Here is a 13,372-nt window from a genome sequence, read left to right on the forward strand (position 1 = left end):
AGCAAATGACAATGAAGATACGACACTCCAAAACCTATGGGATGCAGCAAAAGCTGTTCTAAGAGGAAAGTTTATAGCAATACAAGCCCACCTCAGGAAACAAGAAAAAGCTCAAATAAACAAGCTAACTTTACATCTAAGGCAGCTCGAGAGAGAAGAACAGACAAGACCTAAAGTTAGTAGAAGGATAGAAATCATAAAGATCAGAGCAGAAATCAATGAAATAGAAACAAAGAAAACCATAGAAAAGATCAATGAAATGAAAAGCTGGTTCTTTGAAAAGATCAACAACATTGATAACCCCCTAGCCAGACTTATCAAGAAAAAAAGAGAGAGGACTCAAATCAATAAACTTAGAAATGAAAAAGGAGAAGTAACAACAGACATCACAGAAATACAAACGATCATAAGAGACTACTACATGCAACTGTATGCCAATAAAATGGAAAACCTAGAAGAAATGGACAAATTCTTAGAAAAGTACAATCTTCCAAGACTAAACCAAGATGAAATAGAAAAGATGAATGGACTCATCACAAGAACTGAAATTGAAACTGTGATTTAAAAACTTCCAACAAACAAAAGTCCAGGACCAGATGGCTCACAAGCGAATTCTATCAAACATTTAGAGAAGAGCTAACACCTATCCTTCTAAAACTATTTCAAAAAACTGCAGAGGAAGAGATACTTCCAAACTCATTCTATGAGGCCACCATCACCCTGGTACCAAAACCAGACAAAGACTCCACAAAAAAAGAAAACTACAGGCCAATTTCACTGATGAACATCGATGCAAAAATCCTCAACAAAACACTAGCAAACCGCATCCAACAATACATTAAAAGGATTGTACATCATGATCAAGTGGGATTTATCCCAGGGATGCAAGGGTTCTCCAGTATCCGCAAATCCATCAGTGTGATACACCACATTAACTAACTGAAGAATAAAAACCATATGATCCTCTCAATAGGTGCAGAAAAAGCCTTTGACAAAATCCAACACCCATTTCTGATAAAAACCCATCAGAAAGTGGGCATAGAGGGAACCTACCTCAACATAATAAAGGACATATTATATGACAAACCCACAGCTAACATCATTCTCAACGGTGAAAAGCTGAAAGAATTCCCACTGAGATCAGGAACAAGACAAGGATGTGCGCCCTCGCCACTACTCTTCAACATACTTCTGGAAGTCCTAGCCACAGCAATCAGAGAAGTAAAAGAAATAAAAGGAATCCAAATTGGAAAGGAAGAAGTAAAACTATCCCTATTTGCAGATGACATGATACTATACCTAGAGAACCCTAAAGACTCTACCAGAAAACTGTTAGAGCTCATCCACGAATTTGGCAAAGTTGCAGGATACAAAATCAATACACAGAAATCGACAGTGTTTCTATATACTAACATGAAAAAGCAGAAAAGGAAATTAGGGAAGCAATCCCATTTACCATCGCATCCAAAAGAATAAAATACCTAGGAGTAAACCTGCCTAAAGAAACAAAATACCTATACTCTGAAAACTACAAGCCACTGATGAAAGAAATCAAAGATGACACAAATAAATGGAAAGATATACCATGCTGGTGGATTGGAGGAGTTAATATTATCAAAAGGACTATACTACCTAAGGCAATCTACAGATTCAATGCAATCCCTATCAAATTACCAAGGACATTTTTCACAGAACTCAAACAAAATATTTTAAAGCTTGTTGGGAAGCACAAAAGACCCAGAATAGTGACATCCTGAAAGAGAAAAATGCAGCTGGAGGAATCAGGCTCCTGGACTTCAGACTATATTACAAAGCAACAGTCGTCAAAACTGCATGGTACTGGCACAAAGACAGACATATAGATCAGTGGAACAGGATAGAAAGCCCAGAATTCAACCCACGCACCTACAGCCAACTAATCTATGACAAAGGAGGCAAGAATATACAATGGAGAAAGGACAGCTTGTTCAATAAGTGGTGCTGGTAAAACTGGACAGCCACATGGAAAAGAATGAAAGTAGAACACTCCCTAACACCATACACAAAAATAAACTCCAAATGGATTAAAGACCTAGATATAAGACCAGACACTATAAAGCTTAGAGGATAACATAGGCCAAACACTCTCTGACATAAACCACAGTAACATCTTCTCAGAGCCACCTATCAGAGTATTGACAATAAAAGGAAAAATAAACAAATGGGATCTAATCAAACTTCAAAGTTTCTGCACAGCAAAGGAAACCCTAAACAAAACAAAAAGACAACCCACAGAATGGGAGAAAATCTTTGCAAGTGAATCAACTGACAAGGGATTCATCTCCCAAATTTATAAGCCCCTTCTGCAGCTCCATACCAAAAAAACAAACAAGCCTATCAAAAAATGGGCAGAAGATCTAAACAGACAGTTCTTCAAAGAAGACATACAGATGTACAAAAAACACATGAAAAGATGTTCAACATCACTCATTATTAGAGAAATGCAAATCAAAACCACTATGAGGTACCACCTTACACCAGCCAGAATGGCCACCATTAATAAGTCCACAAACAGTAAGAACTGGAGAGGGTATGGGGAAAAAGGAACCCTGTTTGGTGGGATTGTAAATTGGTGCGACCACTGTGGAAAGCAGTGTGGAGATTCCTCAGAAAACTAAACATAGAACTACCATTTGATCCAGCAATCCCACTCCTGGGCATCTATCCAGAGAAAACCATGACTCGCAAAGACTCATGTACTCCAATGTTCATTGCAGCACTATTTACAATAGCCAAGACATGGAAACAACCTAAATGTCCATCGACAGAGGAGTGGATCAAGAAGATGTGGTACGTATACACAATGGAATATTACTCAGCCACTAAAAATAATGAAATGCCAGCATTTTTCGCAACATGGATGGACCTAGAAACTATCATGCTGAGTGAAGTCAGCCATACAATGAGACACCAACATCCAATGCTTTCACTGACATGTGGAATCTGAGAAAAGGACAGACGGAACTTCTTTGCAGAACAGATGCTGACTCACAGACATTGAAAAACTTATGGTCTCCGGAAGAGACAGTTTGGGGGGTGGGGGGATATGCCTGGGCTGTGGGATGGAAATCCTGTGAAATCCGATTGTTATGATCATTATACAACTACAGATGTGATAAATTCATTTGAGTAATAAAAAAATGGAAAATAAATAAATAAATTTAAAAAAAAAGCTGGGAAGCAGAAGTAGGGGTAATGTCAGTAAAAGGAAACTCAGCTGCAGAAAGGAGAAGCATGGAAAAAGGAGAAACACTGGAAAAAGGAGAAGAAGAGGCAGAAAAAGCAGCAGAATCAGCACACTGAAAATTGGGGAAGCAGAAGTGGGGCATAATCAGTAAAAGGAAAACAGCTGCAGGGAGGAGAAGCACAGGAAAAAGGAGAAACAGAGGCAGAAGAAGCAGCAGAATCAGCAGACCCTTAAAAGTGGGGAAGCAGAAGTGGGGACAGAGTCATCAGCCAAAGAAATAACAGCTGCAGTATGAAATAAGAAGCATGGGAAAAGGAGAAGCACAGGAAAAAGGAGAAAAAGAGGCAGAAAAAACAGCAGAATCAGCAGATACTGAAAAAGGAAGAAGCATATAGGTAAGATATAATCAGGAAAATGAGCTACAAAAAAGAGGAGCACAGGAAAAAGGAGAAGCACATTCAGAGTTAGCAAGACAAGTAGAAGAATTAGAAGTTGAAAGACAGAGGGAAGCAGAACCAGAAGCAGAGTCAACAAAAGGTAAAACCATTGAAGAAAGGATAAGTATACAGAAAAGGAGAAATATATAAAACGGGCAAAGAATTTGAATAGACATTTTCTCAAAGATGATACACAAATGCCCAACAAAGATATGAAACATTACTCATTACCCAACATTACTAATCATCAGAGATACGCATATTAAAACCACAATAAGACATCACCTCATACCCATTAGGATGGCTACCTTTAAAAAAAAAAGTAAAAAGATAATAATTAAGTTTTGGTGAGGATGTGGAGGAATTGCAATCTTTGTGTACTTCTGATGGGATTATAAAACAGAAAAACCTTTATAGAAAAAAGTATGAGGGCTCTGCAAAAAAATTAAAAATAGACCTACTTTATGACCTAGCCATCTCACTTCCAAAAGAATTGAAAGCAAAGTTTCAAGAAGATACTTGTTTGCCCATGTTCATAGCAGTACTAATCACAATAGCCAAGAGGTAGACGCAACCTGAATGTCCATTGATGGATAAACGGATAAAATGTGATTACACAAAAGGCTATATAGTGTATGATTCCATTTAAATGAAACATGCAGAAAAGGCAAATCCATGGAGACAGAAAGCTGATTATTGGTTGCTAGGGGCCAGATGAATTGGGGACTGGAAGCAACTGCACACGGGGTACAAAGTTTCCTTGTGGGGTGATGAAAATGTTCTGGAACAAGATAGTGGTGATAGTTGCATATTGTGAATGTACTAAATGTTACTGAATTGTACACTTGAAAATGGTTAAAATAGCACATTCTAAGTTATGGGTACTTTATATCACCAAAAAAGCACTCAAAAGAACAGAAAGACATGAAGCAGTCTGGAGAGAAAGCAGAATCCATGAAAGAGATTGATACTATGCAGCCCTGGGTTTCCCAGAAATCTGAGGCCAGAAACTATTCCCAAGGAATCCATGCAGTAAATGTATTTACTTTGGAGTCACTTGAAATGAGTCACTGTTTTCTGTAATAAAAAGCATCCTAACATAATTTTTATCTATCTATTGCCCCTACCATCCTGCTTAAACTGCCTAAGATTTCTACTTGCTATCTAAATGGCAAATTCAAGGACTTTTTTTTTTCAGTCTTTCTTTCCATGCTTTTCCACCTAAAACCATATCATACCCTCATTCTTGAAATAAATGCTTGTTGAGACTTCTGTGTTTTTCCTCTGAGTCTCTCTGCCCAAGCTCATTTATTCATAGGTTCACAAACTACTCATGTGTCGATGAGAAAACCCCTACTTCTAATCCAAGCCTTCCTCAGATGTTTCAGACTCTTATTATCAGCATGTTTTCTTAAGCTAAGCCACCAACAAACCTCCTTCCTTACCTTTGCCTCTGCCAACCTGGGGAGGTAAAACTAGCCAGTGTGCCTTCCAATGATGTTCTCCCCTCTCCAACAAACACTTTTTTTTTTTTTTCCTTTTGAAAATGTTAAAAGCTCAACACACCTGCCACTCTTCTAGGCTGCATTAACAGTAACTGAAGCTTTATTTCTATTCCACCTTGACTTGCAGTACTAGGAGTGCAGAAATATTATCGAGTTAACCATTGCTATCCCAAGGAGAAGAATTTCTTTCCAAAAGGTAAATATATTCATAAACTTGTTCACTCATTCAGCCATTAAGTGAGTATCTATTAGTTTCCAGGCACTGTTCCAGACAGTGCAGATAGTGTTGAACAGGGAAGAATACATCATTATGCTCATGGAGCTTACATTCTAGTGAGAGGACAAAGAGGCAAAGACCAGTAGTGATAAAAATAAAAATACTGTGACAGGAATCAACTGGTTAAGTACTCCCATAACTCTATACTGATCGTATCCATGTGGCAACTGCTCACACAAAAAAACTGACCGCGAATTGAAGTCTTTGATTTCATAAAACAATAGCAACAAAAATTTAAGCTGCACTTTTGGAGTCCTTTTGGTTCACGAGTCATAGAAATAGCCTGATGACCTGGCAGACAGTATAGTAAATATCCGGGCATAGAATCACTCTTCTCTCCTATTAAGAACACAAATATAATTCTACATTGGAAATCATTCAATTCATAAGCAGATTTCTATTAAAATTTTTTTTCTCAGATCAAGTGTTTTTGAGATCACCTAAAATTTTGTTCCAGTTCCTTTTATAGAATTCACTACAGAAATTTTGCAGTTTCCAGAAGATCTAGAGAATCAGAAAAGACATTCAACCTGTCCTCCAATACCATGACCCAATTTGAAATATGACCATTTTCCAGACTTTTTATTGCTTAGACAATGAGCCTTCTCTTGATAGGACAATACAACTTTTGACAGTAACTGCACAATACTATCTACACACTGTACATGTTGCTTCTATACTCTTAATTGACCCAATATACAAGTAAGAGTCAGAAATAAGGAGAACTAGTAAAATGGAACACAGGGGTGGAAGTCAAGTTAAGTGATATAACGCAACACATTTTCCACTTCAAAAAAAAAAGTGGAGAATTAGTACTGATGAGCACAACTTGAATCACACAATATTTTCCACTATATTTGTAGGGAACTAACTCTGACACTAAGTGGAATGAAAGAAATCATAGTAGCTGTTAGGAATGGAGAAAATACATGGCAGTTCCAAGCATTTGGGGGGAGGTATAGAGAGTGAGGGAGGCCTAAAATGGGAAAACAGAGTCACTTGGTTCCTTTCCTAGAGACTTTTAGCAATGGACACAAGGATCCAAATCTAGGAGTTCCTGCTATGGCGCAGCAGGTTAAAGGATCCAGCATTGTCTCTACAACAGCTGGGGTCACTGCTGAGGTGCAGGTTCGATCTCTAGCCCAGCACAGTTGGTTAAGGTCATCGCTGTGTCAAAGATTCGATTCTTGGTGTAGGAACTTCCATATTTGAGAAAAAAAAAAAAAATTTAGGCAATGTGATTGACCAGTTCCCTTATTACAATGTTTTGCCTTTTAAACAAGTCTCTCAGATAAAAAGAAATACTGGAATGCTTTACAGACAATGGATTTGAAACTGAGAAGGCCTACGAATACTTGGTAAAAGGATCCAGATGTTTCAAAATCCAGATACAAAGTTGCTTTAAATCCCTCATACATTTGACAGCCTCAAAGAACCCTGATATAAATGGCATATCCGAACATAATGCATTACAACAGAACCCATTATCACACATTGGCTACACAGAGGATCAGATCTCAGTGCTATAATGCATATGTGTAACTCCTATAGGAAAAGTCTGGCAACAAGTAGGCTAATAGCCTCTGGTGTGTCTATTCCCCACCACCAGCATTCTGTTGGCACACTATGGATATACCTTTAGCTTCTCCATCTTTAGCGTTGTTTAGAGGCAATGCATATCGTGTGTGTGTGTGTGTGTGTGTGTGTATGATTAAAGCAGATCAACAAATATTTGAAAACTATAACATACCAAGTACTCTGTACTAAACATTTAGGACAAATACAGATGTTCTTCCTGCCCTTGAGGAAATTATAGTCTAATGGGAAAGAAAGATTTTAAACAAAGAATCACAAATAATTAGGCCAAAAATTACACATACGTAAAGTACTATGAAAAACATAGAGGAAAGAATAGGAAATCTAAACTAATCTGGGAACATCAGGGAATCTTCCCTTGTCCCCCACTGAGGAAAGGATGTCTAAAACAAGATGGAAAAGATGAGTATGATTTTTTCTAGACAAACACAGGTAGAGGTAATGAGAGCATGGCATATTGTGGACTAAGAGATGCTTAGCCCCTTGCCAGAAACTACTCCGCAATCAAGATAGTTGTTGAAGATGGTTCATGATTCTGATAGATCAGTCAGATATTAAGAGTTGGTAGGATGTTCTATCTTAAGACCAAATATTTCAATAACATCCAGAGTTATCAGAAGGAAAAACATCCCTGAACCTGTTAACACCAGGGAGGCTGACAAGCACAATGGCTGCCTAGTGCTTGAGAGAGAGGAAGGCAGCCTGAGCAGGGCTGTGGCAAACATATTGAGAATAATGGGAGCCAGGTTTCTTACAGTGAGCAAAGAAAGTAACAAATAGGAAAAGGGAGAGCACATCCTATGCAGAAGGAAGCCTGTGATGTTCAATTGGAGATATTGGTGTGAACTTGCAGTTTTCAATATATGTAGCTAGATGTACAAATAAATATAGATATATGAGAGTGAGAAAGCAAGAGCAAGAGAGAGAGAGAATTTCCGCTGAAAAGGACTGGCAGCAGTTGATTACCCCACCTGCAATGAATACTCTGTACCTAGATTCTGGCTTCTAAATATCATTCTCCACTAAAAGAAACTTGAGTTACCTGGTTATTAAGGGCTGAGAATAACACAAAATGAACCTAGAGCATCTTTGTATGCCACAAAGAAAAGGAAGTATTCAAAGAATGTCATAAGGACACGAGAATCAACTTCAAGAGTCTCTTACTGATCTAATCCGGAACAATCTGAGGATCAAAATAATGAATAATTGAATAACAAAAAAATTAAATACAGCAGGAATTTAGTAGTCCATATTGTAAGGTAGGAAGGAAGAAAGAAAGGAAGGAAGGACGGAAGAAATGAGGAGGGAGAGAAGGAGCAGACAGCTTTTTCCTATAGCGGAATACTTACTAAAACATGTAAATGAAATAATGAAATTTTAAGATTCACCTTTTGGCAGTCATCATAGTAATAATGAATTCAGAAAACATTAATGGATATCCAAACTAATGGGCCAAAATGAGAATGGGATACTCATAAAGTCTCTAAGTATCTTCACACAAAATATTTCTTGATGATAAAGAGGAGAAACTTTATACAGGAGAAACCTGGAAGCTATCACCTTATCCAAGTGATCAAGACAGACATCAGGTACACTCTACGGGATGCAGTGAGAAAAGCAGGGCTCCACATCTGTGACACTCCTGCCAAAGATGTTTGCCCTGACCCTCACATGAGGAACACCGGGCAAACCCAAATAGAAAAAATGCCCTATAATAATAACCGGATTCTGACCTTAAAATAAGTTTAAAGTCATAAAAGACAAAGAATGACTGAAATGAAACACTGTTCTGGATTGAGATGGACAGAAGAGATGACAAGTAAGCACAGAGTGACATTCTGGATTAAATTCTTGTTCTGCTAAAGACATCATTTGATTGTCAGTGAAACTTGAATAGGGTCCCTGGGTGAACAGAGTATAGGCATTCTCTGGCTGTTTTCTTTTTTTTTTTGGTAAGCATTAAATTATTTTAAAACAAAAAGTTAAAAAACTTTTTTTTTGAAAGTCTAACATTTAATTTAAAAAAGAAACCACATCTCTAATAGTAAACACATACAAAAATCCTCATTCCTTCTGGCAATGAATGCAAATTAAAGTAGTCTTAAGGTATCATTTTACACCTGCGTGGCTTTTATTACAGTCATTTGTTTATCTATATGATGGTTTGCTTTGTAATATGATAACTAGAAAGGGTTTACTCTTTGTTTTCTAAGCACTGCTACATAAAGTGACTCATAAACTCATAATCCTTACAAAAACTCTAGAAAGAAGATTCGATTATTTTCTCCACTTTACAGAAGCAATTGAGGCTTATAGACTTAAGCAGCTTGTCTAAAGAGACACAGCCAGTAAGCAGTCTAAGTGGGATACGAACCCAGGCAGTCTGGCTCCCATGCTTTTAACCACTACCATATGAAGCTCTGCGTATTCATACAGAGCTGTGGTACTAAAACCCAGGACAACCCTTTTGAAGAGGGTTGAGGCCATGCCATCGCCATAGTCATCAAATCCTCAGACCCTTGCCCACTAATAAACTTATCCTAAGGAAAGTAAAAGCAAAAGAGAGAAAGCTACACGCCTAATGATGTTCTCTATAATGGAAAAATTTTCAATGACTGATAGAGAATGGGTTAATTGTGATTTATCAACTTGATGGAATATTTTACCAGTCAGTTAAAAATAATAACTCTGGAGATACAAGAAAAATAAAGCAATATTTATGATATAATATTAAGTTAAAAACACAAAGTATAAGTATACTGGGAAACATAAAAATTGTGTGTACATAAAAGCAACAAATTAAAAAGTAAAATTCAAAAACAATAATAGTTATTAGAAATCATGAGATAACTGATGACTTTTTTCCTTTCAAACATTTTTATGATGTTTACAACATATCCTATTAACAACTGTCTAGAAAGCGATGCAAGGACACTTTTCACACTTCCCAACCTTCCTTTTGCAGGAGATGGGTCATCATTATGTCCATTTACATGGAAATTTGTTAAAATTTAAAGAATACAATAAAACAGTATACATTTTATGATTCAATATTAATATAATACACACATTTAGAAGGACACATACTGGAGCATCTATCTATTGAGGCTATTTCTAGGTGGTAAGGTTATAGGAGATTCTTTTTTTCTTCTTTATATCATTTTTGAACTTAGTGTTGTATACATGTATTCATTTCCAACTTTAATTTTTTTATAGAATTGTATAGGTAAATTATTACTAAATTAAAATACATTAAAATTACACATTTTGGCAACCAACTCCAGAATTTTATCACAAAAGTAGGACAGCTTTCTCATATTATTTATTCTACACTCAGAGATCACTAATTCTTCTCTTTTGGCTGGACTCATCAACAATTACATCTCATGCTAATAATCCAAAAATGATCAATTGAGAATATACCCATGTATAGTTTATGCACAAACTCAATATTTGCACACTCAAATACCTGACCAATGAATTCATATCAAGAAGGAAATGCCATTCATAATGACTTTATTACAAGGATTTAAATATACTTTTCTCAAATAATACTTCTTATGGTAAATTTTAAAGCTTGATAGAAAAAAATAAAACTAGAAAGTCACTTTTCCAAGCAAGAGAATGGTAAGGAAAAGAACCCTAAATTATTAGGTAGAAACAAGTAATGTTATCACCCAAAATCAATGATTACTTTTATTAAATACTTTTAATATATGTGTTTTATAAAAAAAAGTTGATGAAATCTGTATATGTTGTGAGGTTAAGAAAAAAGAAAGATCAGAAAGTAGGAAAAAGAATAAGTGAATAGAAAGGAAGCAAAAATAAAAGCTAAAATTTAGAGGACCTTAAGAGGAAAAAAAATTCCATGATAGAAGAAATTAGATTCTAAGGAAAATTTAAGCCTAGCACAGCCAAGAAATATCCAGAGGAATAGATTATGACGATGACAAACAATGTGTCTGCTAGAAGGTAGCCAGGGCTATTAGGGAAGAAAAGAAAATGTTATAAGGTATAGCAAAAAAACCCAAAAAACCCAGTTTCATTCTAAACTATTAACGGATGTCTTTTTTTTTTTTTTTTTTTTTAAAGGATGTCTTTTAAAACTAGAAGGAATTTCATCTCTTGGGCATGGTTTTAAAATGTACGCCTGTATGATGGAATGGATGCTATGATCATCTGGTACATTCTAATCACTGAGTATTGAAATGAGTATCTAAAATGAGAAAAGCCCTAAACATTAGAAAGCAGATTAATAGATTCACTGTCTCAAATCTGATTGGCTAAAATTGAGACCATGATGTCCAATCTCAGCCAGGCCCAAGCGTGGATCAGGGATAGCTCATCACGTTTTTTTTCTTCTCATGAGTTATTTGTTAAACAGCACACAGAGGCGATGAAGCCATGTCATCCCTAAAGTTCTCTCTCTTCCGCCTATGCCCAACATGATTTTTATTCTCTCAAGCCATTTCTTTCTCAAAAGAGCTCCCCAAAGTTGTCATCCTTCCTATCAGCAGCCCCACTGGGCTCTGGTGAGTGACATCCAGACATTTCAACTCAAAAGCTGCTTCAGAAGAGAGTTATTAAAATTCAAATGAGCTGGGCATATTGAAGAAGAAAACACTCGTTTGCATGCACACCTCCGCATTTGGCCATCCCATTTAGACCCAGAGAGCAGGGTCTGGTTTTGTTTTTGTAAATGGGCTTCTGAGGCGGAGGTCAGCCTCCCACGGCCTCCATTCCTTTGGGGTCATCATTAGTAATGGGTAAGGCTGAATAGATTCTCCTCTGAGTCTAGGCAGCAAACCTGACAAGAAGGCAGCCCTCTCCCACAACCTGAAAACGCCCCAAATCTGACTTGTAACATGGCATTTTTTAATACTTTGCTATTTGTTTTAAAATCGCTTTCAGGAAGGTTGTATATGACATTTCTAATGTCAGTTCCACCTGATTTTTCAGCCTTAGAGCAGACTATTGTCTGTTGTGCCATGACTGTGTAATCATAAAAAAGGTTACATTTAATCTAACCCAGAATTTCCCACAAGATTCAGAGAAAATTCATTTCAGCCAAGAAATATGTACCTAGGGAGCCAAAAATGACAGGTTATTCACTAGAAAAGAAAAAGAGCTTATCTTTTATTTGGCCTTAAGAATTTTTATTTTATTTCTCATGGAAATATTTCACATTATCATCACTGAAAATTATGTAAGATACCAGTGAGCAAAGTAACAAAAAAAAGAGCCATATATGTGTACATATATATATTCCTAGAATTATTCTAGCCATGGAAATTTTAGTAGGAATTCAATTTCTTACTAGAAGGCATCTCTGTTATGATATCTACTTTAAATAGACTTAATTTATGTTAACATAAACAATTAACTCCACATTATGTGTAATATATGACATGCTCATATATAAACATAGCTTATACAACAAAATAAACTTATGCCAATTTTTACTAAGGATATGTAAAAGCAAGTTGCACTAACAGTTAACCCTAGGACAATAACACAATTTCTAGGTCCCTAGAAACAAAAGGAATTCATCTCCAAGCTATAAAAGTAGTTTATAACCTGGAAGCTCCAGGGATTACCATACCCAGTGGGAAATTAGACAACAGAAATGACCTTTAATGTCCCTTCCAATGATATGATTTAATTCTTTTGTGACTGTCATTAATCAAACTTGCTTCCTCTGCATGTCTTCATTTTAATGTGCTTAAAAACTTTTTTTCCCTCTAAAATTGGGATGATCTTGTAATACAGGTACTAGCTTTGCCCAGACTGACATAATCAGCCCAGCAAAGAATGAACTAGTAAACATCAAGGAAAGAACATTACATGATACTTGTTCCACAACACCTTCAGCTTGGGTGTGTGTCATTAAAGAACATTTACTTAACAACATCTGTGGCATTGTTTTGGCTCCAGTTAAAAACAAAAGGCACTCAGTCTCTGTCTTTAGGTCGCCTGTGCTCTAACATTGTGGCAGCAACCAAGAATCACAAAAAGACCACTGTTGCTGAGAAAAAGAACACAAGTTAAAAGTAAGAACCAGAGCCAGTGATCCCAACACCACAGAGTGTTCTCAGGGGTTCAGGGAGGAGATATACTTTCAAATCTAGTCCTGGAAAACAAACTACACCAGTGTGTGTTTTCTTTTTTTTTTTTTAGGTCACACTCCCTTGAAATTGATCCAAAAAAAAAAAAAGAGTGATGTGTGTTATACTTTCGAAATGGCCAAAAGGAAGATTAAGGTATTCACATGCCCTCTCAAGGTCAGATATGGAGATCCCAAGAGGCTACTCAGTGTGTATGTTTATGTCCA

The 13,372-nt window shown here is 36.5% G+C and overlaps 1 protein-coding gene across 17 annotated transcripts in view; it reads right to left on the reverse strand.

Annotated features, from left to right (window-relative positions):
* Nucleotides 1-13,372, reverse strand: part of FOCAD (focadhesin) — a 317,387-nt gene that overhangs the window by 28,954 nt on the left and 275,061 nt on the right. The gene's annotated exons all lie outside the window — the stretch shown is intronic.

The sequence above is a fragment of the Sus scrofa genome, chromosome 1, assembly GCF_054392235.1.
Source record: "Sus scrofa isolate SSC_HxYL_T2T_F1_AM1 chromosome 1, Sscrofa_HxYL_maternal_Yorkshire_Landrace_v2.0, whole genome shotgun sequence".
Lineage (NCBI taxonomy): Eukaryota > Metazoa > Chordata > Mammalia > Artiodactyla > Suidae > Sus > Sus scrofa.